At 44.7% G+C, this 17,042-nt stretch overlaps 1 protein-coding gene across 1 annotated transcript in view; it reads right to left on the bottom strand.

Annotated features, from left to right (window-relative positions):
- The window catches only part of LOC141133582 (NXPE family member 3-like), a 49,471-nt gene extending 41,396 nt beyond the window's left edge, over window positions 1-8,075 (bottom strand). The window contains exon 1 of the mRNA XM_073623044.1: window positions 7,994-8,075. The gene's annotated coding sequence lies outside the window, so the exon portion shown is untranslated. The remainder of the gene's footprint in view (window positions 1-7,993) is intronic.
- Window positions 8,076-17,042: the final 8,967 nt, after the last annotated feature.

Genomic DNA, 17,042 nt, shown 5'->3' with positions numbered 1-17,042 from the left:
TTGAGTTTCCGTTGGGCCCGGGGAGTCTGGTGTGTACTGACTTCCTGACACCGGGCTGTATGTGTCAAAAGGAGTGGGTTATTAGGTCACTCAGAGGCAACAATGGAAGCCCTCTGTAAGGATTTTGACTTCCGCTGCTGTCTGATTGCGTTGTCGTTTTTGGGGTGAGCCACTGTAGATGGGCACCCAGTTGGCTCCTTCACCAGGGGCCCCTGGAGTTTTCCGCTGGCTTCTTGGCGGATATTTTCTTCAATGCTTTGGCAACTTCCACTGCAATATCTGCCAAGTCTTCTCCATTTGGGCACTGCGCGATGAAATGTCCTACCTACCTACCTGTACCTACCCACATTGATATCATTTCGGAACATTTCTTCTTCCAACTGTAGAGGTGGGCTCGGCGTGTTTCATTTCTGAGAGTGACTTTTGCATATCAGCTTGGGCTTTCATCACTTGCCCAACTGTCTGCTGAATCTCACTGAAGGTTTTGTGTAAAACAGTCTGCACTTGTGCCAGTTGAGAAACCATAAAATATATTTATCCTTGACTTTTATATATCCAGTTTTGCAAACAGCTTGTTTGAAAACATTCAACACATTGATAAGAACACAGGATGTTCTGTTCGAAGACCTATGTGAGAGTCCTAAGTTTAACTTTTTTTCTGGGGCTTATTCAATTTTAATCCTCCATATGAAATTTATAAAAATGTATCTATTTCTTCATCATAGTTCTGACATTGTGAACTACCTTCGATTTTTATTTCCATGGTCTCTGCTTTCATAAAATATATAATGTTGTTGGAGTTTTCATTAGTTCTTAGTCCTAAAATGATTTTTTAAAACACCTCTGGCGGCAAAAGGGTACTAAGTGATCATTCATACATTACAACTGAGCAGAACAAACCTTTGTCTATACATCAACTTATCAAAATCTCTGTTCCCACCTTTAAGGTCCAAGTCATTCTTAGCATCCAAGATGTGCATCCATAAATGGTAAATAGGGATGAGCTTCGAGTTTGAGTCGAACCGATGTTCGACTCGAACATCGCCTGTTCGACCGTTCGTCGATTTGTGAATGTTATGGGCCGTTCGCGCCAAATTTGAGCATCGCAGTGCATTGCTGGGTGATGATTGGCCAAGCATGCACTATGACACACATGCTTGGCCAATCACAATGCTGTCTGTAAAGAGAGCCGTAATTGGCCAAAGCCACAGTGGCTTTGGCCAATTATGGCTCAGGAGGTTTAGTACACGCCCCACACTATATAAGGCCGCCTGCGTGGCGGCTATGTGTAGTGTGTTGCGGCGGAGATAGACAGAGAGACAGTGTCATTTGATTTAAGTTAGACAGTGTAGGCAGGCGAGTCAGTTAGATGCACTTATAGTGTATTGTGTATATATATGCATCCTAGGTGTTATATATATATATATATATATATATATATATATATATATATATATATATATATACTGTTTAGCTAGATCCGTTCCTGTTATTCTCTTCCTACTGACAGGCAGGCAGGTGTTTTTACAGTATTTACAGTTAGTGTACTGTGTCCTTTGCACAGTGTGCACCTAAAGCTACCTGAAGAAAATTGCTGGTGTTCTTCTGATCCTATTAGTACCACAGGCAGGCAACTGCAGTATGTACAGTTAGTGTACTGTGTCCTCTGCACAGTGTGCACCTAAAGCTACCTGAAGACAATTGCTGTTGTTCTGATCCTATTAATACCACAGGCAGGCAGCTGCAGTATTTACAGTTAGTGTACTGTGTCCTCTGCACAGTGTGCACCTTAAGCTACCTGAAGAAAATTGCTGGTGTTCTTCTGATCCTATTAGTACCACAGGCAGGCAGCTACAGTATTTACAGTGAGTGTACTGTGTCCTCTGCACAGTGTGCACTTAAAGCTACCTGAAGAAAATTGGCGGTGTTCTTCTGATCCTATTAGTACCACAGGCAGGCAGCTTTAATATTTACAGTTAGTGTACTGTGTCCTCTGCACAGTGTGCACCTAAAGCTACCTGAACACAACTGCTGTTGTTCTGATCCTATTAATACCACAGGCAGACAGCTGCAGTATTTACAGTTAGTGTACTGTGTCCTCTGCACAGTGTGCACCTAAAGCTACCTGAAGACAATTGCTGGTGTTCTCATACTAATACTACTACAGGCAGGCAGTTCATTCTGCTAGCTGCAGTATCAGTATATATATATATATATACATCCCAGCTTTGTGCAGCTACATCTCACTGCAGGCCATTAGTGTGTCTGGAAGGCCAACAAGGAGAGGCAGGCAGTCACAAGCCAATAAAAGAGGGCAAGCAGGTTCTGTGTCTAGAGACAACTGGTCAGTGCTGGTCATGGAGACGGTGCATCCTCATCAGCACGTGGCCGTGGGACACGCTTGTCCTTTTTTTCGGCAGCTGGCCGTGTTGAGACGCAACATGCGGAAGACTTGGTAGAGCGGATGACCAAGCCATCCTCATCCTCTCTCACCCAGGCTCAGGGTACTTTGTCTGGCAAAGCAGCTGCCAATGCGGCCTCTTCCCTCGGCTCAATGGCATCAGTCACTCCTTCCCTAGCCCCACCATGTCCTCCTGAGGAGTCCCCCGAACTGTTTGACCACAGTGTTGGGTACATGCTCCAGGAGGATGCCCAGCGTTTTGAAGGCTCTGATGATGGTACCCAGCTAAAGGAAGGCAGTAACGTGAGCCCAGAGAAAGGGGGTGCCCAAGAAGGACAGCAATCTGGCATTCATGTTCCCCCAGCTGCAGCATACTGCCAGGTTTGCTCCAGTGATGAGGAGGGAGGGGATGATGAGGTCACTGACTCCACGTGGGTGCCTGATAGGAGAGAGGAGGAGGAGGAGGCACATCTCCAACGAGGCAGGATGCCCTCCAGGGGCCAGCTTAAGGGCAGCACACCAACTGTATCACACCACAGAGCTCCGCATGTGCAGGGAGCTGCTGTTTCTGCGCATTATTCCAAAAGTTCTTTGGCGTGGGCCTTTTTTGAGACAAGTGCATCAGATCCCACCGCTGCTATTTGCAACAAATGTCTCAAGCATATGTCGTGTGGCCAAAACATCACCCGGTTGGGCACCACATGCTTGACCAGACATATGTCGACCTGCCATGCAGTTCGTTGGCAAGCGTACCTAAAAGACCCACACCAAAGAACAAAGCAGACCTCTCCTTGCTCCTCATCAGCTGGGATCTCTAACCCCACTATACCTTCAGTCCTCTCTGAAACCTGCACTGAGAGGAATGAAGGTGTAGCATTAGGTGTGTCACAGCCAAGTACTTGCGGGCAATCTGCTATGGGTACACCGACGTCAGATTGTACCAGGCAAATTTCCCTGCCCCAGCTGCTGCACCGCCGAAAGAAGTTCACTCCCAACCATCCACATGCCTAGCGGTTGAATGCTAGCTTGGCTAAATTGCTAGCACTTCAACTGCTGCCTTTTCAGTTGGTAGACTCTGCCCTCTTCCGTGAGTTTGTGGAATGTGCGGTTCCTCAGTGGCAGGTTCCCAAACGCCACTTATTCTCACGGAAGGCGATTCCAGCTCTCTACCGGCATGTGGAAGGCAATGTCTTGGCCTCGCTGGACAGGGCTGTCAGTGGTAAGGTGCATATTACCGCTGACTCATGGTCCAGCAGGCATGGACAGGGACGTTACCTATCTTTCACCAAGCACTGGGTGACTCTTCTGGCAGCTGGGAAGGATGCAGGACAGGGTGCAGTAGTGTTGGAGGTTGTTCCGCCACCACACCTCCAAAATTCTACTAGTGGTGATTCTGCCACACCTCTCTCCTCCATCCCCTCCTCTTTTTCTTCCTCCATGGCCTCTTCCTGTGCTGATTTGTCCTCAGAACCAGCTATGCTCCATAGGCGTTCAAGGGGCTATGCAAGCACGCAGGCCAAAAGATGCCATGCGGTGCTTGAGCTGGTGTGCTTGGGGGACAGGAGCCACACTGGGGCAGAGATTCTGTCAGCTCTGCAGGGGCAGGTTCAGAGGTGGTTGACGCCACGCCAGCTTAAGACAGGTATGGTGGTTTGTGACAATGGCACCAACCTCCTCTCCGCCCTCCGACAGGGACACCTGACCCATGTGCCCTGTTTGGCTCACGTCCTTAACTTGGTATTGCAGCGGTTCTTGGGCAGGTACCCAGGCTTACAGGATGTCCTGAGGCAGGCCAGGAAAGTCTGTGTGCATTTCAGCAGGTCATATAATGCCAGTGCTCGGCTGGCTGACCTCCAAAAGGAATTTAACCTGCCCAAGAGCCGCCTAATCTTTGACATGCCCACCAGGTGGAACTCAACATTGACCATGCTGCAGCAGCTGCACACTCAGCAGAGGGCCATCAATGAGTACTTGTGCGACTATGGCACCAGGACAGGGTCAGGGGACCTTGTTTTTTTTTCCCCACACCAGTGGGCTATAATCAGAGATGCATGCACTGTCCTGTCACCATTTGAGGAGGCCATGAGGGTGGTGAGCAGTGACAGTGCATGCATCAGTGACACTGTCCCTCTTTTCCACCTGTTGGAGCACACGCTGCGTGGAATAATGGACAGGGCACTTGAGGCAGAACAGAGGGAGGAAGAGGAGGACTTCCTTACCTCTTAAGGCCCCATTTATCCAGACAGTGCTCCTGCGTGCCCGCCGATCACACAGGAAGAGGAGGAGGAGGATTATGTCAGCATGGAGGTGGAGCCTGGCACTCAGCATCAGCAGCAGTCTTTAAGGGATCATTTACAGTCCCAAGAAACCCATGGACTTGTATGTGGCTGGGAGGAGGTGGCTGCGGATCATGTCGTCCTTAGAGACCGTGGTATCAAGGGGAGGGATCATTACTGGCTGGCAACCCTCCTTGATCCACATTACAAGGGTAGGGTTACAGACCTTATCTTGCCGTCGCAGAGGGAGCAGAGGATGAAACATCTTCGGGAGGCCTTGCAGAAAGGTTTGTGCAACGTGTTTCCAGAGCCTGGGAAGTTACAATTTCCTGATCCTCCTGGACAACATGTTGCTGAGGCTTCGGTCAGTCACAGAAGGAGCGGTGGAGAAGGTGGCCGTCTGACCGATGCGTTCAGACAATTTTTTAGTCCGCAGCCCCAAGATCTCATCTGTTCCAGCAACCATCGCAAGCATCTGATTCACATGGTGCAGGATTACCTAGGGGCAAGATCAGACCTGGACACCTTTCCCACCGAAAATCCTTTGGGTTACTGGGTTTCGAGGATGGATCACTGGCCAGAGCTTGCACAGTATACAATTGAGCTACTGGCCTGTTCTGCATCCAGCATTCTTTCGGAACACACATTCCTGCGCTCCAACTATAGTATCAGTGAGGGTTTGCAGTGTTGTGGCACCAGCACCAGTGCCCAAGGCCCAATTTTTCAGCCCCTGTTTAACAGGGGCGTATAATTACAATTTTTGCTGCAATACTTTGCAGCAGGGCTGATTCCTGCGCTCCAACTATAGCATCTGTGAGGAGTTGCAGTGTTGTGGCACCAGCACTAGTGCCTAAGGCCTAATTTTTCAGCCCAGGGGTGTATAATTATAATTCTTGATGCAATACTTTGCAGCAGGGCTCATTCCTGTGCTCCATCTATAGCATCTGTGAGGGGTTGCAGTGTTGTGGGACCAGCACCAGTGCCTAAGGCCCGATTTTTCTGCCCCTGTTCAACAGGAACATGTAATTACAATTCTTGATCTAATATTTCACAGCAGGGCCCATTCCTGCGCCCACCAAGACTAACTGTGAGGGCTTACAGTGTTGTGGCAAAACCACCACCACCACCAAAGGCCCAATTTTTCTGCTCCTGTTCAACAGGTGCATGTAATTACAATTCTTGATATAATATTTCACAGCAGGTCCCGTTCCAGCACCCACCAAGAGTAACTGTGAGGACTTACAGTGTTGTGGCACCAGCACCACCACCACCAAAGGCCCAATTTTTCTACCACTGTTCAAAAATGGCATGTAATTACAATTCTTGATATAATATTTCACAGCAGGGCCCGTTCCTGCGCCCACCAAGAGTAACTGTGAGCGCTTACAGTGTTGTGGCAACACCAACACCTAAGGCCCCAATTTCTGCAGAGTATATAGGGCAGGCCCCTACTTTCAAACATCCGACTTAAAAACGACTCCTACTCGCAAACGGAAGGAGTCAACAGGAAGTGAGATGAAATTTTGTGCAGGGACTGTTCTAAGCACGGGAAACACGTGCCACTTTACAGGCATACTATAGACACCCCCCAGGTATGATATTTAAAGGAATATTTTACTTTTTTTTCACTTTAAGCATCATTAAAATCACTGCTCCCGAAAAAATGGCCGTTTTTTAAAACTTTTTTTTGCATTGATACATGTCCCCTGGAACAGGACCCGGGTCCCCAAACCCTTTTTAGGACAATAACTTGCATATTAGCCTTTAAAATTAGCACTTTTGATTTTGAACGTTCGAGCCCCATAGACTTTAATGGGGTTCTAAGGTTCGCGCAAACTTTCGGTCCGTTCGCAGGTTCTGGTGCGAACCGAACCGGGGGGGTGTTTGGCTCATCCCTAATGGTAAACTGTGCTTTTTAAAGCCAAATCCTTCCATTTTACATCAAGGCTTTCAATGAACTATCCTATCCCTTCTGTCTTTCCTGTGTTACACATGGCACTGGCAACATTCCAAATAATGTGAAGGACCTTGGAGGTCCTTCGCTTGAGCTTACAGCCGAGTTCTTTTAAAATGCATGTCAGGGCAGAAATACAACATATTCAGAATAGCTTGCAAAACAAATACATTTCCCCATGTTTTATCCTTTTAACTTGTTCTCTCTAGAACATTTTTTATCATTTGCACACATTTTAAAATATGTATTTTTGGGTATAAAATTACTTAAAATCCCCACTAAAATATTAGAATATTAGTGTAAGCAAACACCCATTTTTTATGCAAAATATATAAGAAGGGGTTTAATCAAGTAAATTCATACAAAGCGTGTCAAATCTTAATATGGCACCCAGAATTCTCCATGGGCACAGCTTTAAAAGCTTTTACAGATCATTAATTTAGGTTTAACCATGAATTATGGCTCTAGAATTATTGCTTTCACGCTGATGTTTGTGGCAATACTTCACATCTGTGATGTAATTGTGGTTCACATGCGCACAACCTCTGGCACTATTGCATTTACAGGTGTGTGCAGGGCAATAGAGTTATGCTTTAAATAATAATATAAATATAAAAAAAAATCTGGCTGTTAAAGCAGTTGTTGCTTAAGGGTCTGCTATGTATTTTTGGGACCTTTGGAGGGGTCTGTGTGCCATTTTTTTTAAAGAAGCCAGTAAGGAAATGTATCTTGCTGGCAATTAAAAATACGCAACCGATTTGAACTGGATAAAAAAAAAGTTGACATTGTAACATGTTTCCCAAGGCAATGCCCATACCCCATGCTATTTTTGACAATTCTTTGCCTATTAGCCCAAAATCTGGAAATTGATTTGGCAGATTTGACTACCAATCATTTTGATGGGGTTCAGGTTTGGCATCTGAACTTCTTTGAGGTCCGCCAAACCCTGCTCAGACTGAACCCAGGACAATTCTACTCATCACTATTCCTTACTATAGGAACAAGCTAAAATAAGAAAATAATTCTCAGTAATTTGTCTATCTATTCCTCCACTTTCTCTAAACTTGCAAAATTTGTTTGAGTGGCCAAACACAGAACCGGATTTCAGTTTCCTTAACCCAGCTACAACTCCCTCTGAACACAGTAATCCAGTTTCATACCTGACCATCCTGAGTCATCTTTACTAACCACATCCACCAAAAAATGAGGAGGAAACTACCATCAAGGCTGTCATTTTTCCTCAATGTTTTTCCTTCAGATCTCTAATGCAAATTCCAGAATGGCAACATTATTTACCACCACTCATTATCCCAGTTACAGCCTATACACATTATTTACAGAAAAAAGAAAACTTTTACTTACAGACAATAAGCACCCGTATTTTAACCGTTGACTCCCACTTTGTCCGCAAGACAGTATGTGAGTAAAGTCCTTTCGGTTTAATTCAGGTCAAAGCTCCTGGGCACACCTAACCCCTCCCTTTTATTAGTGCAGTCAGGCAATAAAGAAAAAAATTAGATTTAGAATGTGTCATGAGAGTGAGAGAAGAGAGAGAAATACATACATTTTAAAAGGGGAAGTCCCTCACAACTCATGGTCCTTTGGTACTTACTTGGCCCTTGGATGACAGCAGTCTGCAGTGGCAGTGGGATGGAGAGTGAAAGCATTGATTTATAAATGGATAAAAGCAGTGATTACTAATAGTCTCATGCAACATGTACTTCACTGTCTTCTGCAACATGTCTCCAGTTTCCAGCAATATGTTCTCTTTAGTATGTCCCAATCATCTGATGGAAATTTCTAGTATTATATATACTGTACATTATGTGTTGCATTTGAGGGTGACCATATCTCGAAAAGTGGGGTTGAAATTCGTGTTTGGGTCTAACATGGGTTTGAGGTGAACTCAATACAGGGCAAGGACAAGAGGAGGGGGGCACTTGCTCTGAACACTAATGATTTAAGGTCAAAAGGGGGGGCCCATTGGCATAACTGTATATTCCCTGCATCTCTTGTGGGTTGTCCTGAGTCTCTGAAACTGTTGCAGCTGGCATCTTCCCCAGTGTTGTAAATGTCGGAGCCAAGGGGAACTTCCTCCTCAGCTCTGAAGTTTCTTATGGCAAAATATGAGGAGGAGCCTGGGGGAAAGACAGATCCTGCATTGTGCAACTATGCATCTGAGGTCTGTCCTGGGAGGGGAGATGGGAAGGGGGGAGTCAAAAGGGTTTGTTATAGAAGAATGGCTTTGTATGTCAGGGAGAATTTATAAGAGGGGGGGTGGGGGGGTTGAGCTGGGAGGGGGATTTGGGGGATAAGAGGATATATATATATATATATATATATATATACTGAGCAAAATTATAAATGCAACATTTTTGTGTTTGCCCCTATTTATTATGAGCAAAGATCTACGACTTTTTCTATGTACACAAAAGGCCTATTTCTCTCAAATATTGTTCACAAATCTGCCTAAATCTGTGTTAGTGAGCACTTCCCCTTAATTTCCATACCAGACCTGAAGGGCCTGGTATAGATTTTGGGGGGACCCCCATGCAATTTTTTTCAAACATTTTGGTTCAGGGTTCCCCTTAATATTCATACCAGACCCAAAGGGCCTGGTAATGGACTGAGAGGGGGACCCATGGTGTTTTTTTCAATGAGTTTTATCTATATTGCTGAGACCCGACAATTCATTAAAGCCGCAATCAGTTTTAAATGACTTTTTTCCTTTAGAAATGTCAGTTTGCTGTGGTACTGTTCTAAACACGGGAAAGCTGCTCAACTTTACAGGCATACTATAGACACCCCCCAGGCACGATATTTAAAGGAATATTTCATTTTTATTGTTTCACTTTAAGCATTATTAAAATCACTGCTCCCGAAAAAAAACTACTGTTTTTAAAACTTTTTTTGCATTGATACATGTCCCCTGGGGCAGGACCCGGGTCCCCAAACACTTTTTATGACAATAACTTGCATATAAGCCTTTAAAATTAGCACTTTTGATTTTCCATGTTCGTGTCCCATAGATTTTAACAGTGTTCGCGTTTCGCGTGTTCGTCCAAATTTTTTGCCTCTTCGCATGTTCTGGTGCGAACCGAACCAGGGGGGTGTTCGGCTCATTCCTACCAGTGAGTATGCTGGCCATGCAAGTACTGGGATGTTTACAGTTTCCAGGAATTGTGTACAGATCCTTGCAACATGGGGCCGTGCATTATCATGCTGCAACATGAAGTGATGGTCGTGGATGAATGGCACAACAATGGGCCTCAGGATCTCGTCATGGTATCTCTGTGCATTAAAAGTGCCGTCAATAAAATGGACCTGTGTTCATTTAGATGGTATGGTATGGTATGGGCATACGCCTGCCCATACCATAACCCCACTGCCACCATGGGCCACTCGATCTACAACGTTGACATCAGCAAGCTGCTCACCGACACAACACCATACACGCTGTCTGCCACCTGCACTGTACGGTGAAAACCGGGATTCATCCATGCAGGGAACAACTCTCCAAAGTGGCAGACGCCATTGGATGTGAGCATTTGCCCACTCAAGTCGGTTACAACGATGAACTGCAGTTAGGTCGAGACCCCGATGAGGACGACGAGCATGCAGATGAGCTTCCCTGACAGTTTGTGCAGAAATTCTTTGTTTATGCAAACCGATTGAAAAATTAAAAATTTACACCGCGCTGACGTTTGGTAAAAATGGTATGCAGAGCAGCCAGCACAACAAAAGGACAATTTGTGAACAATGGATCATAAAATAATATGCAGCGCTCAAACATACGACCCAAATAATATTATAAATCTGAATGACCAAAAATAAAACAAGTAAAGGGTTTAAGGGTTAATAAACCCTGCAGTAATAATATCACCAACGTGAAAAAACAGAGTGCTGTAAGCGAATACAAAACAAATCTATGCTAGACATAAAAGTCCTGTGATAAAGGAAACAAAAATCCATAAAATATTGTTGATCAAAGTGCAAAAATCAGCTGAATGATTCCACTGAAAACACACTGGAAAGAAAACACACTGGAAAACCGGTGAAGATATAATTGCAATCAACCACCGCCACCGACTGTGCAGAGGCTTACTAGAATGTATGAACTTAAAGGGGTATGCACCTCTTAAGTCATAAAGGCTTGTGGTGTTAAACACCATATTCACGGGGATGTGACATCTACGATCTTTAGCCTGGATCAAGATTGAACACTCCTCATCAACGGATTCCCAGTATGATGTACAGAAATATATTCCATAGGTGGAGAGAGGACTACAACGAATCTGAGCATTCATAAGGTGTAACCAAAAATTAAGAAAAGGTTCCACATAGTGTGATATCGTTGAATTTTCTGCCTTGCGGGAGCGTGCCCGCAGGTCGATGTGCAATAATCATGCTGTCTAATCAGCATCTTGATATGCCACACCTGTGAGGTGGATGGATTATCTCGGCAAAGGAGAAGTGCTCACTAACACAGATTTAGACAGATTAGTGCTCCATTCAAATAATAAAATTGTACATGATGTCGCATAGGATAAAAAACCCTAGGCGGAGTTGGAACACACGTCACTGTGCATGTGTGAACCAGCTGAGGCCATCTTGATTTTTGGCAAACTGACTACACATGTGATATAAAGTGTTTGTATACCATCCATCTATTGTAAGTGCATTTCCTCTATTAAATTAGTGTATACTCTACTGGTTTACACGATAGAGAGTGTTTTTTTTCCTTTTATGACATCATTCCTATATTGCGTTTTGTTGCGTACTGATTGGTACGCAACAGAGAAGTTGGAGGTTTCTAGAGTACAAACTAGGCATTGTTTGACCTTTCTTTATTGAGGATCATCTGCTTTTGGTAAGCCAACACCTTTTCAAACACTGTGCTGGTTTGCAGTCCTATTGCTGGGAAGCTTAAAGGTTGTTGGGATCCACATCTGTTCTCCTCTTGTCACATATAGAGAAAATTGCTTCATCTTTTTTCTGGCTCTTCATTGGGACTCTTTTGCTCACCACTTTTATGCACTTATTTGTTTCACACAATTGTTTATTTTTAAATATTTGTGTTATGTAGCACTGACCCCCGAAGGAGCGGCTTAGAATTGGCTATATCCGTAATTCAAGTTTACTACTCAACCCTCGCAGCCCATAGATTCAAAGTCACAGTCCTTAGTGCTTTTTTTAACGCTTTTTTAACACAAACTGGGATAGGAGAAGGACTTCTTTTGAGATGCTCTCTTTGTTGCATTGTCATCTTAACACGGTTCTTACAGGAAACATCAAAGAATAATTGCGGATGGTCAGACAAAACATTTCAAACGATCTCTTTGATCAGGGAAGATGGAAGTAGATTTAATAGAGAATTAAATGATAAAGAGTCACTCTGAATAACTTCTTCATCTGGATGACTTAAAAGGAACAATCCATTTCTCTATGTGTGTGCATGCAGCTTCACCGCTACCTCTTTGCCACTACTTCCCACTTGCTTGGTATTTTCAGATTAAATTACAGGAGAGCCATTCTGGTCACCTCCTCGCTTGACTGATTGGAATCCCAGGGCAATTTTGAACTCTAAGTCATGGGCCATAACCACCCATCTCACCGACTTGTGCATCAACAACCTCAGTCTCTGACAGTACCCTTCCCTTGGGCTTTCACTCACTTGATCAATAGTCCATGTGCCACTCATAAACAATCAATCGCCCAGTTTCCTTCCATTTTGCTGCCACTTCATCCAAAATGATTCCCGGTACCTCTGTCTGTCTGTGGCCCCCCTCCCCGCAGGGGCAGCCTACGACATCCATAACTACATGCTGTGGGATGTCGTCTGTTCCTCCATGAGGACCAGACCTCCACCCCTCTGGCTAGGGTGAAGCTCCGTTGGCTCCCCGGAGGGGGAACATCTCCCCTCCGGGAACCAGGCTGGGCCTCTCCAGCTCTCACGGCGAACAGGAAAAATCTCTCTCCCTGACTATGTGACTCAGCTTTTATATGAGAGTTCCGGGGCCTTGTCCAACGAATCAATGATTGGTCGGGACTCGGATACAAACACCTGCCACTCAAATATAGAAATCAACAAACAGGCCTGCTGTAATAGCACAAGCCTGTCTAAATTTACCTGACATAGGAAACTGACAATAAAGGTCACCTATCTAAAAGTAGGTGCCCGCTACAGTTATATACAATTTTATTATTTGAATGGAGCACTAATGTGATCCCTAGAGTGCTGCACTGTTATTTTCTATATTTTATGTACACCATGTATTAGGGTATTGTGCTAGCTGCAATCTCTTATTACATATTTTGGAGTCCTATCACGGTTTCTTTCAAGTTCAGGGTTTTTATGTTGGTGGAAGTATTTTTTTTTTTTTTTAATGTCTTTTTTTTGTTTAATTTATTTGGGTGTCTGCAACATTCAGCTGTTACTGACACAAGCATAGCTTCCTTTTGTTTGCAGCTTGTCACCGCATACTTGTTCGGTGACATGCACATGCATGGAAGAGAGCACCAGCACCATAAGGCAAGGGGATATCATGCAGGAAGCAGCAGGAGGCAGGGTTGTTCCTGCAGCTGGATCTTATTGCCAAGTGGGCTTTAACACTGAGGAAGTTGATGAAGTGGCACACCCATAATTGGTCCCACTGATTGGAGAGGAGGAAACTAAGGGGAGGCAGAACAGCAAGAAAGAAGATTTTTGTCCTGAACAGCACTTCCCCACAGGTATAGGCCACTGCTCTCTCCAAAACTAGTCTATAAAGTTATTTATTGTGGGAATTTTTAACGTCTGCTGCCAATAGCACTGTTGTGGTCTGTAGCCTCTGCCTGCAACATATCAGTCATGGTAAAAGTTCCATATTATTACCACATGAATGAAGAGACACATGGCTCACCACAAGTCTCAGTAGGAGCAATAAGGGCTTTTGTATAAGAGTAATATAAGGGTTTTTTTTGTGCTGGTAATAATTGCATGTGGAAGCAGAGATTAGTTTTAAGGGTAAAAAGAAAGGGAAAAAAGTATAAAGAGAGCCTGGGGTATACTAAGAATTTATATATGAATAAAAAATAAAATAGAAACCGTGGAGACAATGGAATGGAAAAATGGTCAAACATGGGAAAGAGAGTAAAAAGCTGGACAATGGGGACTACGAATGTATGATTTTTATTTCAGAAAATAGTGTTAATTTCATTTTCTTTGTTCAAACCCTTAGGAGCTAAGGTGTCCAGGGTAAAGATCCAGTAGGTTTCTGGCCAACACACTCTCTGGAAATGCTCTGCCGGTGGTACAGTTTCTGGTATAGACTCTAGGACCCCTATTTTGAGTTCTTTGGAAGACTTTTTCTCATACTCTAAAAAATGGCATGGCACACGCTTGGGGTTGCCCTCCTCCACAAACCTGCAATGCTCTCCAAACCTTTTGCACAGGGTTCTGACAGTGAGTCTTACGTATAGCATGCCAGAAGGGCAGGATAGGCAATAGATCACATACATGGTAGGGCAATTGTGGAATGCATTAAAGTGGTAGGCTCTCCTGTTAGTGGTAAAAAAAACTTCTGTCCATGCTGCACAAGCGCACACGTGGGGCACAGAGGTTTTTTACAGCAAAACATGCCAATTAGTGTAATTTTAACATTATTGTGAATTGGATACTTTTTTTGTAGGCACTATGGGTTTAATTTATGCGTATACTGTTTATAGATCCTCCAAATATACCTTCTAAGCTATTTAATGTATACACACACTGGATATTGCTTTAATGAATTAATTCATGCCTTATTCCTGTTTTTTTATTTTCTTACTGTATTCATAGATACAAGCAGAGTTTCTTACACATCAATTTATTTACAGTATATACCACTTTACATATACCTATCTTTATGTCATATTTGTCATTTTGTTTCTTCAATTGCATCGTCTCTTGACCCACTTGCTGGTTAGGCTAGGCATTAATATGTATTTCTCATGTATTCACACCCATTGTCGGCTGGTGGTCAACATTTTTGGGGAGGGAGGCATACAGACCTGGCCCCCTCATTCACACCCCCCCCCCCCACCGCATGCGCAGCTCCCAATCAATTGATCAAGACAGGGCGATCCGCTGGCACTACACATACCACCCCGGCCATGATCCTCTTGGACTAGTGCCACCCCTGTGTGCGATCGATGGCAATACCTTACTGCGGTAGAGGTGTGGGGAGGGGAGGAGAATGGGGCGACGAGGCTCTGCTTCATCTGGGGTAGGAAGAAGAGACTGCTGCTGCTGGGGCTTTGTTTCTCCCCTGGCCGAACAGGAGGCAGGTCCTGAGACCCATCCTAAGACTGCCAAGACTGTGACATTAGTGAATGAATATTCGCTAATTTCTTTCTGCTTCTCCTCCCAGCCAATCAGGAAGCGGCTCCTGAGACCCGATTGGCCGGGAGGAGAAGCAGAAAGAAATTAGCGAATATTAATTCACTAATGTCACACAAGTGGGTGGGCTCATGGTGCAGCCTTTTTGAAGCCAATTAGAGCCTCCGACTGTAATCACTTGCTTAAAAAAAAAAACCCCAAAAAATTGAAATACATGCGTTCGGCGCCCTGCATGGAGATTAGGGGACGGGTGCATGGATAGGGGGGGGGGGAATCGCCCCTAATGGACGGCCGCCACTGTTTATACTGCTAATTCAGCCACGGTGTCAGGAACCATTAATCAGACTGAGACAGAATTGCCGTAAAAATCACACTATTTAATGAAAGGGTAAAATGGTATAAACAGAGCAAACGTACTCAAAACATAGCCAGAGTTCGGTAACCAGGAAGAGTTGTCAGAACAAGCCAAAGAAACAGGAGTCCAGAGATCAGCCGGGTCCAGCAAACAGGATCAGGAACCAGAAGGGAAGTCAGCGAAGCAAAAGTCTTTCACTGGAAAATAAACAGCAGAGTCCGGATATGTTGACTAAGGCAAAGGCACAGAAGATCTGATCCATGCAGTTTAAATAGCTACCAGAGCTAGCTGACAAGCAGGAAATTAAGACCAGGTGAGTCACTGTGGAATGAAGAGTGCTGGCATTTAACTGACAGCTGAGAACAGAGCTCTGAGACTGAAGGGCTGAGCCCAGCCCTGACAGTACCCCCTCCTCAACCACCCCTCCCCCTCGGAGGACCACCAGGTTTGAGGGGAAAACGTCTTTTGAAATCACGAAGGAGGACATGAGCATGTACGTCTGAGGATGTGACCCAAGAGCATTCCTCCGGACCGTAACCTTTCCAATGAACCACGTACTGTATGTACCCACGAAACCTACGGGAATCAATGATAGATTGTATCTCATAATCTCATGGTTCTCAACCTGAACAGGGTGAGGACATGGTACTGAGGTGGTGAAGCGGTTCCATACCAAAGATTTTAATAAGGAGACATGAAATACATTTGAAATACGCATATTAGAAGGAAGGTCTAAAGTAGGGATATGCAATTAGTGGACCTCCAGCTGTTGAAAAACTTCAAGTCCCATCATGCCTCTGCCTCTGGGTGTCATGCTTGTGGCTGTCAGAGTCTTGCTATGCCTCATGGGACTTGTAGTTCTGCAACAGCTGGAGGTCTGCTAATTATATATCCCTGGTCTAAAGCGTAAGTCACTGGGTTGATCCTATGGAGAATATGGAAAGGCCCAATTAACCATGGTGCCAGTTTTAATGGGGGAACACAGAGTCGGAGGTTGTGAGTTGACAGCCAGACCCTGTCCCCAACTTGATAGAAAGGTGTAGGTAAGCGTCTGCGGTCAGTATGGAGTCTGTACCTATCATTGGCACGTCGCAAGGCCTCTTGGACCTGTACGCAAGTGTAACGAAGACCATGGAGATCCTCATCTAATGCAGGAATGCTCTGAGGAACAAATGAGTCAGGCAACATGGATGGTTGGAAACCATAGTTCGCCATAAATGGAGACAATCTGGAAGTGGTATTGATTGCACTATTGTGAGCAAACTCCACCCAGGGTAAGAGGTCTGACCAGTTCTTATAGTGGTCAGAAATGTAGCAGCGTAAAAACTGATCCAAAGACTGGTTGGTTCGTTCTGCATTCCCATTGGACTGCGGGTGATACGCAGAGGAGATGGAAAGCTGAATTCCCAACTGTGAACAAAGTCTCGCCAAAACATGGACACAAACTGGCTACCCCTGCTCGAGATGATAACCTTAAGTAGCCCATGTAAGTGAAAGATCTCCCAAGCAAAAATGGAAGCCAGTTCTTAGGATGTGGGCAACTTAAGAGGAATACAATGAGACATTTTTGAGAACCGGTCAACCACCATAAGGATAACTGTGTTGCCCTGATAGTTGGGTAACTCCACAATGAAATCCATAGACAGGTGGGTCCAAGGCCTCTCTCCATTAGGTATGGGTTGTAGGAGGCCCACTAG

The sequence above is a fragment of the Aquarana catesbeiana genome, linkage group LG03, assembly GCF_042186555.1.
Source record: "Aquarana catesbeiana isolate 2022-GZ linkage group LG03, ASM4218655v1, whole genome shotgun sequence".
Lineage (NCBI taxonomy): Eukaryota > Metazoa > Chordata > Amphibia > Anura > Ranidae > Aquarana > Aquarana catesbeiana.
This window is presented reverse-complemented; position numbering and strand designations above follow the sequence as displayed.